Below are 18,937 nucleotides of genomic sequence, written 5' to 3'. Positions count from 1 at the left end.
TACACTGTTTTTCTTATGGTGAGACACTGACTTAGTAACTTGCTAAAAATGAAAGATCATCGCCTTATGACTTGAAAAGATACCCTTCTTGGTGGTGATGTGATTCAAGCCATGAGCTTTCCTGCTCCTGCAAGCTCCCTCCCCAGTAATCTCCGTGTGCTGCAAGATTGATGTAGCTGAGATTGGCATCTGTAGAGATGAGGGAGAAGTGGGAGGGAAGGAGGAGGGAAGAGAAAGATCTTCATAAATGGGAGTGAGAACCGATCGTGTAAACATGAGAAATGCCACGACTTGGCCAGACCGGGGATCCCTACGGTGCAACATTCTGTTTCCAATTATTTCATGAAATAAGGTTTGGAAGGAAGTCTTATCCTCCTTACCATCATCCACATAGTTAGAAACCCATTTTTAACATCCTTAACCTCCTTCCTCATAACTCATCATGGGCCTCATACCTCATTCGGGAATAGAAATAAACCCTTATGCTTCATAACATCCTTACATTCAACCAATCCTATTTATTGAGCACTTACCATGTGCAGAGGACCGTACTAAATACTTGGGAGAGTACATGTAACCGAGCTGGTAGACACACTCCCTGCCCACAACAAGTTCACATTGATCACATTGATATTTTGTGTTTGTGCTGTACACCCTGTGTAAAGAATTCCTTTTTTTGTGTGTGTGCCCTCTAGTTTTGGTTTTGCGTGTGAAAAACAATTCCCTGTTCATCCCAGAAATCCTCTTCATCATTACGTGAATTTACCTCTTTCCTGTCCCCTCTCCAACTTTGTCTTTCCAATCGATTAATGATATTTGAGTGCTTACTGAAGGCAGAGCAGTATGATATGTGTCTGATAGAGGTCAATATAATACATATTCCATACTTTCAAGGAGCTTTTACTCTAATGGGAGAGATAGTCGTGAAAATTATTTACAAATAGTCCGAACAAGAGGGAGTACTCTCCCAAGTGCTTAGTGCCCCGTAAGCATGTAAATGTGGTCGATAAAATAGGCAGTACAGTAGTGCAAATGTCAGGATGAAATAGAACAAATAATTGAATATATGTGTGTGTGTGTATATATATATATATATATATATGTTTGAGTGTCTATATGTATTAACCCAGGTACTGAGGCATGATGTAAGAGCTGTCCGTGAGTGTTGGGTAGTCATGACTTGGGATGTTTGCGATTAATTAGGGAAGGCTTCCTGAAGGAGGTGGGGTTTTAGGAGGGTTTTGATATGGAGTGCTACGGCCTGGCATATTTGAAGGGTTTCCAATAATAATAATGTTGGTATTCGTTAAGCGCTTACAATGTCCAGAGTACTGTTCTAAGTGCTGGGATAAATACAGGGTAATCAGGTTGTCCCACGTGAGGCTCACAGTTAATCCCCATTTTACAGATGAGGTCACTGAGGCGCAGAGAAGTGAAGTGACTTGCCCACAGTCACACAGCTGACAAGTGGCAGAGCCGGGATTCGAACCCAACCTGGGGAAAGAGCATTAGGAAAGGGTTGGAGACGGGTAAGTCGAGAGTGAGGTAAAATTAGGTGAAGCTGGGAGTGAGGAGCGCAGGCTGGGGAGTAGCCGGTGAAGACTCCTGAAGTGTAAGGTGAAGTGTAAGTGTAAGATGTAAGCTGCTCGAGAGCTTAAACCAATATTAGGAAATTATTGCTTGATGGGGAAGAGGCCCAGAGCCATTAGAGATTTTTGAGGAATGGGGAGATGCGTGCTGAGCAATATATCAGAAAGATAATCTGGACAGTGTGCAGTATAGACTGAACCAATCAATCAGTAATATTTATTGAGCACCTACTGTATACAGAGCACAGTACTGAGCACTAGGGAAAGTTGAATTAGTAGACTTGATCCTTATCTCAAGAAGCTCATTCTAGCTGGGGAGACAGCAAAATAAATTCCAAGAAGGAGGAGGTAATAGAGTAAAAAGATATGTGGCTCAGTGGAAAGAGCCCAGGCTTGGGAGTCAGAGGTCATGGGTTCGAATCCCGGATCCACCGCTTGTCAGCCATGTGACTGTGGGCAAGTCACTTCACTTCTCTGGGCCTCAGTTCCCTCATCTGTAAAATGGGGACTAAGACTGTGAGCCTCATGGGGGACAACCCGATTCCCTTGTATCTACCCCAGCGCTTAGAATAGTGCTCTGCACATAGTAAGCGCTTAACAAACACCAACATTATCATCATTATTATTACATGTACACAGTTTTATGAGGGAGGGGGAAGGACCCAAAGGCTTAGGTGACATGAAAGTGCTGAAGTGGCCATTGGGGTTGGGAGGCTAGGAAGGGGACATGAAAAGTTAATTAGGGAAGGCTGTCTGGAGGAGATGGGTTTTCAGAAAAGCTTTTAGAATGGGGGGAGCTGTGGTCTTCCGGATGTCAAGAGAAAGGGAAATCCAGCCAGGAGGCCAGTGTAAGCAAGAGGCCGGTGACAGAAAAGATGAGAGCAAGGAACAGGCAGGGAATGCATCCATTATATTGTTGTGTTTTACTCTCCCAAGCACTTAATACAGTGCTCTGCACATAGTAAGCGCTCAATCAATACAAGTGATTGGCTAATTGAGCGGTGGGCTTGAGAGGAAGGAAGCATGTAAACTGGGTTGGAGTGGGAGAAGAGAGTGGATAGGTGGGTAGGGATACTGAAATGTGGAAATAAAACATTAAATATAAAATCACTAATCTGTATTCACTGGCCTTGTTCTGGATCCCCATCTTCTCCCATGGCTTCAGCTACCACTTTTATGTGAATGACTCTCAAATCTTCCTTTCTAACCCCTTTCTCTCTCTCTTTTCCTGCAAGCTCACATTTTCTTCTGCCTCCAGAATAATCTCTACAAGACCATCAGGCCGCAGGGAGGGAGGGAGCTGATTCACCGTCATCAGAAGGAGGAGAGTAGATAGTTGGGAAGATTTTGAGGAATGAGAGACTTTTTCAGGCTTAAGTTTTAGAAATGATCCGGGTACCAAGGTGAGGTGCGGTCTGGAGAAAAGAGAGGCTGGAGGCGGGGAAGTCAGCGAGGGGGTTTGATGCAGTAGTCAGGCCTGATGTAACAAGGGGATGTACAGTGCAGTAGCTTAGGGGTGGATTCTGGAAATGCGGGGGAGGAAGAACTATTGGGATTTAGTGACAGAATGAATATGGGGGTTGAAAGAGTGGGAGTCAAGGAGCCAAGGCTACAGCCTTGAGAGACAAGAAAGATGGTCTTGTTGTCACAGTGTTGGAAAAGTCAGGTGGAGGAGAAGATTTGGGAGGGAAGATTGGCCATTCAGTTTGGGATATGTGTGAGCTAGAGGTGCTGGCCTGATGGTCTTGTAAAGATTAATCTGGAGGCAGAAGGAAATGTGAGGTTGCAGGGAAAAAGAGAGGCTGGGGGTAGAAAGGAAGAATGGGGAGTCATTCACATTAAAGTGGTAGTCGAAGCCATGGGAGAGGATGGGAATCCAGACCAAAGCCAGCAGGTGCAGACTAGTGATTGATATATTTTATATTTTACTCCACATTTCAATATGGAAATTTGGGAAGTAGCGTGGCTCAGTGGAAAGAGCCTGGGCTTCGGAGTCAGAGGTCATGAGTTCGACTCCCGGCTCTGCCGCTTGATAGCTGTGTGACTGGGGGCGAGTCACTTCACTTCTCTGGGCCTAAGTTACCTCATCTGTAAAATGGGGATTAACTGTGAGCCTCACGTGGGAAAACCTGATTACCCTGTATCTACCCCAGCGCTTAGAACAGTGCTCTGCACATGGTAAGCGCTTAACAAATACCAACATTATTATTACATTATTAATATCCCTGTCCACCTATACAGTGAAATCTTTCATGTTAATCAGCTTGTCAGATTTTAGGTCAGATCATTATATAAATTTTCATTCCCTATATTGTGATTTGTCACTGTCGCTGAACATACATTAATGATGTTAGCAAGGAGCTTTTGCTTTAGAGACAGCTGTAGGGTTATTAATCATTCTCCTGTGCTATCAGGAAGATTTGAGTTGTAAGAGACTGAGGACTGGTTGATTGGAAATCCATCTCCTTGATAAGATAAGCACTGTACTAAGCACTTGGGGGAGTATGATATAACAATAAACGGACACATTCCCCGCCCACGAGCTCACAGTCTAGAGGGGGGACAGACATTAGTATGCATAAATAAATAAAGAAGTCAATTACAGATCTTTACAGGGCTGAACGGGCAGGGCTGTCCCCTTGCACCCTGGAAACTCCAGAGTCCGCGGTGACAGCAGCCACAGATTCTAGCCCCGAGGCAGCACTTTTCCACAGTCAGAGTAGAGGCTGGCTCAAGGCCCAGATCATTCGTCTGAAACTAAAGTTCAGTCGGTGTCTCCCCACCCCTCAAGAACCTCTAGTGGTTTCCCATCCACCTCGACAATGAGCAGAAACTCCTTACCATCAGCTCTAACGCACTCAATCAGCTCACCCCCGCCTATCTTACCTCCAATCCAGCCCTCGCGTTTTGATCCTCTAACACACAACTACTCACAGTACCATAATCTTGGCTTTCTGGCCTGCCTCAACGCCTCGCCCACATCCTCCTTCTGGCCTGAAACGGCCTCTCTCTTCATATACGGCAGACTACCGCTCTCCCCGCCTTCCGAGTCCTACTAAAATCCCATCTCCAAGAATCCTTCCCCACCTCAGTCCTCGTTTCCCCCTTCTCCATTCTTTGTTGTCTCTCTACTTGGACCCTTTAAGCACTTAATATTCACTCTCAGCCTCACAGCACTTATCTACATAGCCATCGTTTACTTTAATGACTGTCTCCTCCTCTAGCCAGTAAGCGCCTCTGGGCAGAGATCAAGTCTACCAACTCCGTTGTATAAATATGTAATGATGGCATTTTTTAAGTGCTTACTATGTTCCAAGCACTGTTCTAAGAACTGGTGGAGATACAATGTTAACAGGTTGTCCCAGGTGGGGCTCACAGTCTTAATCCCCATTTTAGAGATGAGGTAACTGAGGCACAGAGAAGTGAAGTGGGCGGGGGCGACAGTGGGGGTCACGAAGGATTAGGGGCTGAAGGTGCTTCAGGCTGGACCACAGCATCATCCCTCTACAATGTCACCCTCCACTCAGCTCTGGGAATAACACCGCTTGTCTGTGAGGGAGGGTAATAGTAATGCTGGTATTTGTTAAGCGCTTACTATGTGCAGAGCACTGTTCTAAGCGCTGTGGTAGATACAGGGTAATCACGTTGTCCCTCGTGAGGCTCACAGTTAATCCCCATTTTACAGATGAGGGAATTTAGGCCCAGAGAAGTTAAGTGACTTGCCCATAGTCACACAGCTGACAAGTGGCGGAGCTGGGATAGCCCATAGGGGAGAAGTAGAGGGGCCTAGTGGAAAGAACCCAGGCCTGGGAGTCAGAGGATGTGGGTTCTAATCCTGGCTCTGCCACATGTCTGCAGGGCAAGTCACCTCACTTTTCTGTGCCTCAGTTACCTCTACTGTAAAATGGGGATTAAGAGTGTGAGCCCCATGTGGGACAGGGATTGTGGCCAACCTGATTGCTTTGTATCTACCTCAGCGTTTAGAACAGTGGTTGGCACATAGTAAGTGCTTTCCAAATACCACAGTTATTACTATTATTATTATTATTATGTGACGTGAAAGTGACTGGAAAGACTCTCTGCTGCTTCTTATTGTCCTTCCGCAGTCCTCTGTGAAATGGGGATACAATACTGACAGGAACAGAGGGGAGACTGTCAGGAGCTCTTGCTCATGGGAAGCGCCATGGCCTAGTTGATGGATCCTGGGCCTGGGAGTCAGAGGGACCTGGGTTCTGGCCCCGGCTGCCCCACGTATCTGCTGTGTGACCTGGGGCATGTCACTTGACTTCTCTGAGCCTCATTGACCTCAACTGTAAACTGGAGATTAGGGCTGTGAGCCCCATATGGAACAGGACTGTGTCCAACCTGATTACCGTGTATCTACCCCAGAGCTTAGAACAATGCTTGGCACATAGTAAGCGCTTAACCAGTACTATAATTATTATTATTAGTAGTAATAATAGTGGAAAAAATACCGTGTTGAGTCTAAACACCTTCCCGCATACATCCATCAACCTCGGGCAGATTCCGTGAGCAAATAATACAAAAGGGGCTCTCCTCATTCTCCTCATACCCACTGTGCCTTCTGCAGCCCCACCGGTCTTCATGTAGCACTTCTGACTTGTTGTAGCTCTTTTGACTTGTTGATTAGGCCTTACGTGAGATTGCGTGCAGGGGTCTTCATTTGTGCCCTGTAGGATTGCGATTTCAGGTATGGACAAAGTCCTCTGGAGATGCTGAACTCTGATAAACAGAGTCGCCTTTGTTTTGGCAGATGCCTTCCGTAGAAACGAAAGAAAGCACACATGGTAATCATTTAATAATATTAATAGTCACATTGTCTCTAAGCATTTTTTAAATCAAATTGTATCCAGAGGCATTAGCTCCTTAATTCTTCATAACAGGATCCCACATATTCAACTAACCTCTAAAACCCTGCCTGGGAGGGATGAATTAGGAAGTGCATAACCAGGGCTGATACGTGATCATATCATAACACTGGCTCTTGAACATTTTCATCCTGAGCTGCCCTCCCGAGGGCTACCATAACCTCTCTTGACCCCATGCTCTGCATCGCTCCTTTACTACCCTAAAAGAAAAGTCGCCGTTTGTCTTTTGCATAGTACTTCCGTAGATCTTAATGGCTGTGAGGAAGGAAAAGCAGGAGGCTTGAGAAGCAGCACGGCCTCATAGATAGAGCACGGGCCTGGGAGTCAGAAGGAGCTGAGCTCTAATCCTGGCTCCGCCACTCGTCTCCTGTGTGATCTTGGGCAAGTCCCTTCGCTTCTCTGTGCCTCAGTTCCTTCATCTGTAGAATGGGGATTAAGACTGTGAGCACCTTGTGGGACATAGACTGTGCCCAACCTGATTAATATCTGTCTCAACTCTTAGTACAGTGCCTGGCACATAGTAAGCACTTAGCAGAGGCCGTCCATTCTCCACATGATCACGTGGCCAGCAGTCTGCAGCTGCGATTAAACAGCTCCTCTGAGGTCTTTAGCTCTCAATATCTACAACCTTCCCTCGTGAAACCATTCCTCACAGGCTCTGTGGGGTTACGATCGGCGGCCTCCCAGATGCCGATGGCCCCTTGCTATACGCCCTGGTTCGAGCTCTCGTCATCTGTCGTCTAGGTTATGGGATCAGCCTCCTCACTGGGCTCCTTGACTCGCCCTCTCCTCTCCTCCTTCTGTACCGTTTCTGCTGCCCAAGTTATCTTCCGAAAAGGTGTTTGACACTTGTTACTCACACCACAAAAACTTCCAAAGGCTACCTATGTGCCCCCCACCTCCAATCCTTTACACGGGCTTTTCCTTTCTGTCTGGAACTCTTTCCCTGCCCATTCAAATCTACCAGACCACAGTCTTCCCCATCTATAAAGAGTGTGTATGTATGCGTGTGTGAGAGAGAGAGACCCCCTTCGTACTTGAGTGCTTCAGCCACCTTTGATATCTCCATATATATTCTTATGCACCCCTCTTGTTTATTCACTTATTCATTTTTCACTCTCGTTATTACTAGGTCTATACTATTCCCTCTTGCCCCACTATCTGTTATCAATTTATGCCCGCCTATCACCCCCTCTTGACTGTAGTAATGACTAGTAGTAACCATCATTATCAGTAGTAGTAATAATAGTAATGTAGTAATTTCTTTATGTGCCAACCGCTATGTTTGATGTAAAATAATCATTCATTCAATAGTATCTATTGAGTGCTAGCTATGCAGAGCACTGTACTAGGCTCTGGGGAGAGTACAATTCAACAATAAACAGACGCATTCGTTGCCCACAGTGAGCTTACAGTCTAGAGGAGCAAATTGGGTTGGACACAGTCCCTGTCCCACATCGGGTTCCCAGCCTCAATCCCCATTTTACAGTTGGGTAGCTGAGGCCCAGAGAAGTGAAGTGACTTGCCCAATGTCACACAGCAGACAAGTGGCAGTGCAGGATTAAAACTCATGTCCTTCTGACTCCCAGGCCCAGGCTGTATCCACTGGACCAAGATCAGATATGATCGCTACGCCACACAAGATTCATGGTCTTGGAAGGAGAACAAGTATTTTGTCCCTACTTTACAGATGAGAAAACTGAGACCTAGAGAGGTTAATTGACTTACCCAAGGTCACACAACAGGTCAGTGGTGGAGCTGGGACTAGAACTTGGGTGTCGACTCCCAGGCCCAGGCTTTTTCCACTAGACCACGATGCCTCCTTCAGCTCCTTGAAGTCCAGGAGCATGTCTGTTACCTTTGTTGTGCTCTTCTGAGCAGCTAGCACGGTGTTCTGAACCCAGATGTTCAGTAAATGCTATTGATTGATTGGGCAAGTCATTTAACCTCTTTGAGCCTTGGTTTCCTAATTTGTAAAATTGAGATTAAAGTTACCTCTCCCTAAAATATGATCAACGAAGGGAAAGAGCTTTGGAAAGTACAAACTCAAGATGTTTTTATCATTATTGTTATTATAATCATTATTATCATTATTACTCCTCACTGTTGTGAGTGCTTAGTAGCAAGCTGCTTTTTCACAAGCCTCTGAAAGCAAATAATTAAAAAAACAAGTAATTTAGCCACACTGAATAAATGGAAACCCAAGATCACTCACTGATCAGATATTATAGCTCCATCCTTTTCTTCATAAACACTAACGAGCTTTTGATCTCACATTATTATTTAGTACCCAAGAGACTTTCAATTTATAGGAATTTGAAGCGGTGGCTGCCATGTATGACGTGAGGCGTAAAATAACCCTCGAAAGGACCACCTGTATTGGAAGGTAATGTAATTCCAAGACCAACTCTTCTGAACATGGATTTTTAGAAATGATTTCTGAAACCCGTATTCAGTGTTCACTTGTCAATAATAGCAGTCTTTTATAGGATGGCCCGTGGTCTTCCTAGGGAGTCTTGTGGCAGTAAATTAGAGAGCAGGTCGGGGGGGTATAATTACTTCGAATCATCTCAGCGGTGTATGCTTCTAATATACAGCCTTGGAAGTCAATAGTCATGTTCTCTGCTATTAAAAAAAGGGTTAATGGGCATGTGGTTCTTTAGATGAATGGAAAGAAATGATTGCTAAACAGAAGTCTCAATCCGGCTGTGCTTCAGATATCAGCGAGGATCTAGTTACTAGTCATGCGACAGTCCCCACTCCCCCAGCCATCGCGCATGCCTTACCAATGGTTTTAAAGCACTCAGTCAGGTTACCCCCTCCTACCTTACCTCGCTGTTTTCTTACTACAGCCCAGCCCGCACACTTTGCTCCTCTAATGCCAGCCTACTCACCGCATCTTCATCTCGACGCTGACCTCTCACCCACATACCGCCTCTGGCCTGGAATGCCCTCCTTCTCCATATCCGCCAGTCACTCTCCCTCCTTTCAAAACCTTTTTAAAAGCACATCTTCCAAGAGGCCTTCCCTGACTAATCCTTCATTTCCTCTTCTCCCACTCCCTTCTGCATCCTCCTTGCACTTGGATTTTCACCCTTTATTCACCCCTCCCTCACCCCCACGGCCCTTTTTACGTATCCATAATTTATTTATATCAATGTCTGTCTCCCCCTCTAGACTGTAAACTCATTAACTGTGGTATTAACTAAGCGCTTACTCTGTGCCGAGCACCGTTCTCAGCACCGAGATAAATGCAAGGTAGTCAGGTTGGACACAGTCCCTCCTACATGAGGCATACAGACTTAATCCCCATTTTACAGATGAGGTAACTGAGGCACAGAGAAGATAAGTGATTTGCCCAAGGTCACACGGTAGACATGCGACAGAGCCGGGATTAGAACCCACATCCTCCGACTCCCCGGGCCGGGCTCTTTCCAATAGGCGGTGCTGCTCCTCGTTGTGGGCAGGGAACATGTCTACCGATGCTGTCACACTATACTCTTCCAGGCACTCAGTAATATGTTCTACACACAGTGAGCAATCAATAAATATAATAATAGTAATAATGATGATGATGATGCCATCTGTTAAGCATTTGATGGATTGGATCTAAGGCAGAGAACCAATTGATGCAGATATATCCTTCAAACATTTTACATATTTGAATTCACTCCATGCAGTCCACCTCTTCTTTAGAAAATATTGCCATGATTGTTCTCATTTTAAGAGGAACTCTTCTGTTAATTAAAGAAATGAAAGTTGGTGCTAGAGGTGAAATTCCCAATTCACTTCTGGTATGTCTTGTTGCTGCTCACTGACTTTTACATTGTCTCCTTAGGTCATCTTTGTTCTCTTTCCTCCTGTAGTGATGGGATTTGATAAGCACTGTTTTAAGCGCTACCCTGTTCTAGTTGGGTGAGGCTGAGTCCTACTAGGATATCTCTCCTCCCCTCCAACAACTCAGAGCTCTGAAAATAGGGACTTGAGAATAATAATAATGGCATTTGTTAAGCACTTACTATGTGCCAAGCACTGTTCTAAGCACTGGGGGAGATACAAGGCAATCAGGTTGTCCCACGTCGGGTTCACAGACTTAACCCCCATTTTGCGGATGAGGTAACTGAGGCACAGAGAAGCTAAGTGACTTGCCCAAAGTCACACAGCTGACAAGTGGCAGAGCCGGCATTAGAACCCACAACCTCTGACTGCCAAGCCCGGGCTCTTTCCACTAAGCCACGCTGCTTCTCCGACTTTATCTCCGAGGCCTTTAGCTCTCAGTCTGCATAGTGTTTGCATTCCTATTAATGAAAAGGGATGATTAGAACTCAAGAGCCTTCAGAGGAGAATCCGGAAACTTAAAAAAAAAATCTTACTCTAAGAAGGGGATGTGAGAGGGTGAAACGACTGAATATCAATCAAGAAGGGGCTTTGAGAGGTCTTGCAGTTCACTGTTTTTCAGAGCTTCCAGGCATTGGTCTCTTTTCTGTCCCATCCAACGCAGAGGGACCGCTTCTAGACCCAGAATGAAGAACTAAAATAACATTTACAGACACATACCAAATAGGAACAGTAAATTGCCCCTTTAAATTGGTGCAACTCAACCCTCATCTACAGCAAATCAGTACAGTGCGTTCGCCTGTAATGTGTGTTTCTGCTACGTTTTGGCTAAAAAATTGTAAAGGAATTAGGGAACGTGCTTCTGACAACACAGGGCGTCGGTCAGAAGCCACGGTGGTGTGCGTGCCTGAGGCGGTATTCGAAGCAAGAGTGCATCCACACAAATTCTTCACATTGTAGAACTAACTTACATCAATTTCTCTCAACGTACCTTAATGAAGAAAGCCCTGTGACGGTTTATCCTAAGAGGTGTGGGTTGAGAACCATCTGGTGTGCTATGATGTACCACTAAAACGAGAAGCAGCTGAGCCTAGTGGATAGCGCACAGTCCTGGAAGTCAGAGGGACCTGGAGTCTAATTACGGCTCCACCACTTAAGGAACTGTCTCTGTTACCGATTTGTACACTCCAAGCGCTTAGTACAGTGCTCTGCACATAGTAAGCGCTCAATAAATACTATTGAATGAATGAATGAATGCTGTGTGACCTTGGGCAATTAATTCACTCACCTTCTTTTTGCCTCGGTTACCTCAACTGTAAAATGGGAATTAAAACTGTGAGACCCATGTGGGACGTGGACTGGGTCCAACCTGATTAACTTGTGGCTACCCCAGTGCTTAGTACAGTGCTTGGCACCTAATAAGTGCTGAACAAGTACCATAAAAAAATAAGCACAGGTTGGAGGGGCTCCGATTTCATTCTTCCCATTTCCTTCTGGGAGGATGGCTCTCAAACCACCCCAAAAAGGCAGCAGACTATGCGGGGAACCTTCTCAATGGCTTTCAGAAATGCGTCCTATTTCTGTCGGAAAAGCCGCCTTAAAGTGATTCACAGTAATCCAGGGTCAACCTCTGCATTGTGCTGCCAGCTTTGGCGGCTTCTGCATGTTCGAATCAGTCATGGCTCTATTAGGAAAGACTGGAATAAAGATCGATGTCTAAGGTTAACATCTGGACGACCATAAGCTTAAAGGAAGTGCAAGATCAAGGCAGAAAAAACAAAAATCAAAGTTGCCTTCTTGCAAAGGAAGAAGCTTAAATAGTCTAATCTTCAAAAAAAAGTCTAACTGGCCTCACAAAAGCAAGATGAAGACTTCCTGCTCTATTTCCTTATTCGATTTTTCAAGTGAATTTTTGCCTGGTACTGAAAATATACTACAGACCTATGGTGCATTACACTCCTTAGATAAGGCTTAAAATTGGCCAAAAAGATGATTTCTCCCTTTAAAATTGCATATTCAAGGTAGAGAGAGAAAATAGCAGAAGCAACCTTTGTGATTCTTCCCTTGGTGCTCTCAGCTCTTCCTCTATCGCTTCCAAAGAGGGACTAGAAATTAACACTTCTTTTGGTGAAGAAATCTGGCAGCAGAAAGGAGTGCTTCTTTAACTTGAAAGATTTCACTTTCTCGATCTCCTTCATGCTTAGCTCCAATTGTCTCAACCCTTGGACGGGAAGATTTGAACTCTAGGGTGAGTGTTTTTCATTTGTGGAAATTGGGGATTGCCAGACAGATTCATATTCAATCGTATTTATTGAGTGTTCACTGTTTGCAAAACACCGTATTAATCGCTTGAGCGATTACAATAGAACCATAAAAAGATACATTCCCTGCCCACAACGAGCTCATAGTCCAGATGGGAGAGAGACGTTTATGTACATAAATTAGAAATATAAAAAATATATCACAGATATAATAAATTACAGATATTAAATATCTGAGTACAGACTATGCCTTTATTTGGTGGTGCTACTGTACCAAAATCAGTGGTGGAAGTGTTGAGGAAAATTAAAAAAAAGAATTCCTGAGATTCCCTGTTAAAAGGGTAGAGCCGCCTATCCTCTTCAGGGATGCTGTGTGGTAATTTTCAAGCATCTCACTGGGTCTCACTGTCATCTCTCTCATCGCTAACCTCTTCCTCACGGATGGTACTAAAAATGGATTGGGATGGATTTTTTTTTTCCTGTGATGTCAGAGTCATAACAGTAAGCTACGTCTTTGGTACTGAGCTTCCGCTGCGTGGGTGCGATCAGATAGAGGCAGCTATTGTTTCAAGGATGAATTTTGCTCAACCATCTTCTGGCCTCTGTTAATGGTAACAATAAGAGACTTGATCCTGAGGGACAGGAGTTTAAAAAGTGTGTGTGTGTATGCATGTGTATATTTTTATACACACACCCTTACACACACACACACACACACACACACACAAATAGAGCTATAAAATGGAGATTAAAACTGTGAACCACGTGGACTGCGTCCAACCTGATGATCTTGTATCTACCCCAGCATTTAGCACAGTGCCTGACTCAGTTAACAAATGCCTTAGTACAATCATTCATCCTATCCCGCCTAGATTACTGCATCAGCCTCCTTTCTAACCTCCCAACCTCCTGCCTCTCCCCACTTCAGTCCATACTTCACTCCGCTGCCCGGATTATCTTTCTACAGAAACGGTCAGGGCACGTCATCCCCCTCCTCAAAAATCTCCAGTAGTTGCCTATCCACCTCCATAGCCAACAAAAACTCTTCACTCTTGGCTTTAAAGGTCTCCACCACCTTGCCCCCTCCTACCTCACCTAACTTCTCTCCTTCTACATCCCAGCCCGCACACTCCGATTTTCTGGTGCTAACCTCCTCACTGTGCCTCGATTCGTCCTTTCCTGTCCACGTCCTTCCACTGGCCTGGAACGCTCTCCCTCCTCAAATCCACCAGTCAATCACTGTCCCCTGCTTCAAAGCCCTACTGAAGGGGCACCTCCTCCAGGAGGCCTTCCCAGACTAAGCCCCCCTTTTCCTCAGCTCCCCCCACTTCCGGGTCACCGTGACTCGCTCCCTTTGCTCTTCCCCCCGGTTCCTGCCCTACAGCACTTACGTATATATGTATATATCCACAATTCTATTTGTATTGATACCTGTTTACTTGTATTGATGTCTGTCTCCTCCCTCTAGACCGTGAGCCCATTGTGGTAGGGATTCTCTCTCTCTATTTTCTGTATTATACTTTCCAAGCACTTAGTATAATGCTCTGCACACAGTAAGTGCTCAATAAATACGATTGAATGAATGAAATACCATAAGAAAAAACAAACAGGTTGGAGGAACTCTGATTAGAGAAGCAGCGTGGCTCAGCGGAAAGAGCCCGGATTTTGGAGTCAGAGGTCATGGGTTTGAATCCTGGCTCCGCCACTTGTCAGCTGTGTGACCGTGGGCAAGTCACTTAACTTCTCTGTGCCTCAATTACCTCATCTGTAAAATGGGGATGAAGACTGTGAGTCCCACGTGGGACAACCTGATTCCCCTGTGTCTACCCCAGTGCTTAGAACAGCGCTCTGCACATAGTAAGCGCTTATCAAATGCCAACATTATTATTATTATTTAATTCATCCCATTTGCCTCTGGGAGGCAAATATATTACATATATTAATATATTATATACATTATATATATATATATATCATTCAGCGCTTAGAACATTGCTTGTCACATAGTAAGCGCTTAACAAATACCATAGCTATTTTTATTATTATATGTATTTATAAACTCAAAGTTGGCTTCAAAGTTGCAGAGAGAGATTGTTCCAATTTGCCAGGCCCTGGCAATCCGAATTGGCCTAAGTCAGTGATTATACATATATCTGTTGGATTTCCTAACCTAACCCTGAAAGTCTTTAGAAATGATTCAGAGATAATGATATAATGACAAAGGCCATGGCCTCTTGCTTATAACCTTTTGATATGAAAGACAGTCTGCTCATTTTCTTTTCCTTAATTGAGTTATCTAGGATCTCTTTGAGCATGTGCTGCCTCTGTGTGATTTTAGATCACAGGGGATAGTGGAAGTCCTTCAGGGACAGGAGGGATGCATGGAGACAGTTAATCCGTCTCAATCAATCGATCAGTGGTATTTATTGAACGCTTACTATGTGCAGAGCACTGTACTAAGTTCTTGGTAGAGTACAATACAACAGAATTACCGGACATGTTACCTTCTCATAATAAGTTTACAGTCTAGAGGGAAGTGAAGCCTAACACCCTGAGCTACAAGGGTATTTTCTGTCAACTTGTCGGAAGACTTCAGGCAATTATTTCACATCCCACCTATTGAGAGTAAACAACCAGTGTTGAGACTTTTCCAAGAAGGTGGGTCAGGTCTTCCACTGTGGGTTTCCGATCTCTAATGAAATCAAGCAGAGTAAGATAATGGGCCATGGAGACTAAAGAGAAGGCGGACTCTGGTGAATGGAGTCATTTCCACCGAGGCTTTTGGGTAGTGGAGAGACAAGAGCCAAATGTTTGGTGTTTTTTTAAAATTAAATGATCCAGGCGTCAGAGTGAAAAAAATGGAATACACAGGAAGTATAGAGGACAACGAGGAGGTTAGTGCAATAGTCAAGGCTGGAATAAAATGCTTGAATAAATAGAGTAGCAGCTTGGATAGGCATATTCTAGAAATGTTGTGAGGACCTGTCTTCTAGAGGATCTGGGAGCCAAACCTTCTTGGGACCCAACAGCAGGGAAATGTCATGCTGGATTGAGGCTGGGGCAGAAGAATCTAGAATATTTTGTGAGGAAAAAATGTAGAAGGAACCAAGAATTCTAGTAAGGCATTTAAGGCAGAAGAGATTATAATGAGAGCCTTGGGAAAGGAAGATGGTCTTAGTAGCCAGGTTAAGTGTAAAGCTCTGAGGAGGTAGGGCACTATTTCGCAGAGAACAAAATGTGGTGGCCTAACCCGGTGGCCTGGGAAGGCGTTAAAATGGGTATAGTAGAATCCTGAAATAGGAACCAACGGACTTGTTCCATGTGAAACTTTTTCTCTGATTTCAGGCTGTCCTTCGTCAAAACGAGTCATAAGTCAAATATCAAGGTGATTTCTAAACTAGCATTTAGAGAAATGAGGTCAGTGTCTCCACGCTGAAAGTTACTGAGAAAGGAAATGGATAGTTCACCTTGATGCTATCTATAACTGCCAGTTGCCTGAAGTGGGAAAGAGTAAAAATCTCACCATAATTACCGTGACTAACATTTATAAAGCTTTTCTTATGTGCAGAGTCCTGATCTAAGCACTAAAAGGAAACAAAAGAAAATAAATTAATCCACGGTCGTGGCCTTCACGGGCCATTGTAAGTAGGGGAGGGCAGATGTGAGGGAAAAGAAGAATTCCGTGCAAACATAGACAAGTTAGAGACAGTTATAGCTGTAATTTATTTGTATTGATGTCCGCCTTCCGCGGTCTAGACCGTAAACTCACTGTGGACAGTGAATGTGTCTGTTGTATTCTCCCAAAGTAAATGCTTGGCACGTAGTAAGCGGTTGACGAATACCGTCATTATTATTAAATATGATTGAATTAACAAATGAACAAAGTGCAGCAAAAGAAAATGTTTGTAATAAAAATAAGAGTACTAGTGACGGGGCTTGGAAGGGGCAGTCCACAGTCTCTCCAATTTAAGAGTCCTTGCTCATAAAGCGGTGGAGCCTTCTCAGTGTTTGAAAATTGGGGGATGCCGTTTTTTTTCCAACTCCCTCTGACTCGGCAGGAGTGGGGCTTGACTCTCTTGGTTGTTGAGGGGAAAGGAGAGTTACAGTGGCAGCATGAGAAATTTGTCTCCCAGGCAAAGCCAGATTGTTGTGCTATCCCATGCTGGGCTTCTATCCTTCCCGACTCTTCCCCATCCCACCTGATGTCACTTGGGTTAACGTGGTCTGGTGTCTCTATGGCAGAGAAACAGCCGTGGCCTAGTAGTCAGACGCACGGCCCTGGAAGTCAGGAGGACCTGGTTTCTCGAGCTGGCTCCACCACTTGTCTGCTGTGTGACCCTGGGCAAGTCACTTGACTTCTCTTTGCCTCATCTGTGAAATGGGGATTTTGACTATAAGCTCCATGTGGAACGCGGACTATGTCCATTCCACCTCCTCACCGTCCCTCGGTCTCGCCTATCCCGCCGTCGACCCCCGGGTCACGTCCTCCCGCGGTCCCGGAACGCCCTCCCTCCTCACCTCCGCCAAACTGATTCTCTTTCCCTCTTCAAAACCTTACTTAAAAATCACCTCCTCCAAGAGGCCTTCCCAGACTGAGCTCCTCTTCCCCCTCTACCCCCTCTGTCATCCCCCCTTCACCTCTCCGCAGCTAGAGCCTCATTTTCCCCTTTTCCCTCTGCTCCTCCACCTCTCCCTTCCCATCCCCACAGCACCGTACTCGTCCGCTCGACTGTATATATTTTCGTTACCCTATTTATTTTGTTAATGATTGTACATCGCCTCGATTCTATTTAGTCGCCATCGGTTTTTACGAGGTGTTCTTCCCCTCGACGCTGTTTAGTGCCATCGTTCTCGTCTGTCCGTCTCCCCCGATCAGACCGTAAGCCCGTCAAACGGCAGGGACTGTCTCTATCTGTTGCCGACTTGTTCATCCCAAGCGCTTAGTACAGTGCTCTGCACATAGTAAGCGCTCAATAAATACTATTGAATGAATGAAAGTGATTACCTTGTATCTACCCCAGCGCTTAGAACAGTGCCTGGCACATAGTGAGAGCTTAACCAATACCTTAAAAAATTACGTCCCTGATGTTCCCATCAGTAACCACTCCCGGGGGCCCCTGAGCCCACGACTCCTGTCTCTTTGGCATCTCTCTTCTTCCTCCATGACAGTCACGTGCTTCTAACTGAACCCACCCCTTGTTTCACAACCCCCCCACCCCGGCTTATGGCTCACATCTTCTGCGATTGCCAAAGCTCTGAGAATGGAGGGAATGGGGTTGGTGTGTTGGGCTGGGCGGGGGAGAGCGGCAGTGGCCTCTCTCAAGCCTCCTCCCCGTCCGTCCCTTCTGATCCCTGCAGCTTTAGTGATAATAATAATGATAATAATAATGTTGGTATCTGTTAAGCGCTTACTATGTGCAGAGCACTGTTCTAAGCTCTAGGGGAGATACAGGGTCATCAGGTTGTCCCACATGAGGCTCACAGTTAATCCCCATTTTACAGATGGGGTAACTGAGGCCCAGAGAAGTGAAGTGACTTGCCCACAGTCACACAGCTGACAAGTGGCAGAGCGGGGATTCGAACCCATGACCTCGGACTCCCAAGCCCAGGCTCTTTCCACTGAGTCCCGCTGCTTTCCCGACAGGCTGCTAGTTGTGAACTGAGAAGGGGACAGGAGACGGCAGCGAAAAAGTTTAAAAAAAACTCTACTCTGGGTAGTGCCGATATGGGCACGGAGGGGCCCTGGAATGGAGGTAGGGGGAGTATGTGGCAAAAATAAGTTGCAGAAGGTGGAATCAGCTGGGGTAGGGAGTCGATTAGACTGTAAGCCCGTCACAGGGCAGGGACCGTCTCTATCTGTTACCGATTTGTCCATTCCAAGCGCTTAGTACAGTGCTCTGCACATAGTAAGCGCTCAATAAATACTATTGAATGAATGGACAAGAGTGTGGGATGCCACAGGAACCTGGCTTTTCCCAGAAAGCACTATTGTCACCCTGCTGCATCCCCCACTGAGACAGAGGGTAGGTCCCAAAGGCCCAGTGTCCTGAGGACCCCCTGAGACGAAGATCCAGGCTTCCACCCCCTCTCCGCTCCAGTACCGTGGACCGTCCACGTCACGTCTCTCTTTCCTGAACTCTTTCGGCGAGAGGGAAAAAGCTTCTCTGTCTCCACAGACTCCATTCTTGGGCTTCCGCTCCAGGTGACAAATCCAGCTGGCACCTGTCCCTGGCTGGGGACAGCTTTACAAGTCTGACTGGGAGCACGAAGAGCATGAGGAACTGGAACATGAGACTCCCGGGGTTATTTCCAGGAAACCCCCAGCCCGAGACTCAGAAATGGTTTTCAGCAGTCCAGAAAG

The sequence above is a fragment of the Ornithorhynchus anatinus genome, chromosome 7 (assembly GCF_004115215.2).
Source record: "Ornithorhynchus anatinus isolate Pmale09 chromosome 7, mOrnAna1.pri.v4, whole genome shotgun sequence".
In the NCBI taxonomy this organism is placed as follows: Eukaryota; Metazoa; Chordata; class Mammalia; order Monotremata; family Ornithorhynchidae; genus Ornithorhynchus; species Ornithorhynchus anatinus.
The sequence above is the reverse complement of the archived record's forward strand: the minus strand, read 5'-3'. Positions refer to the sequence as shown.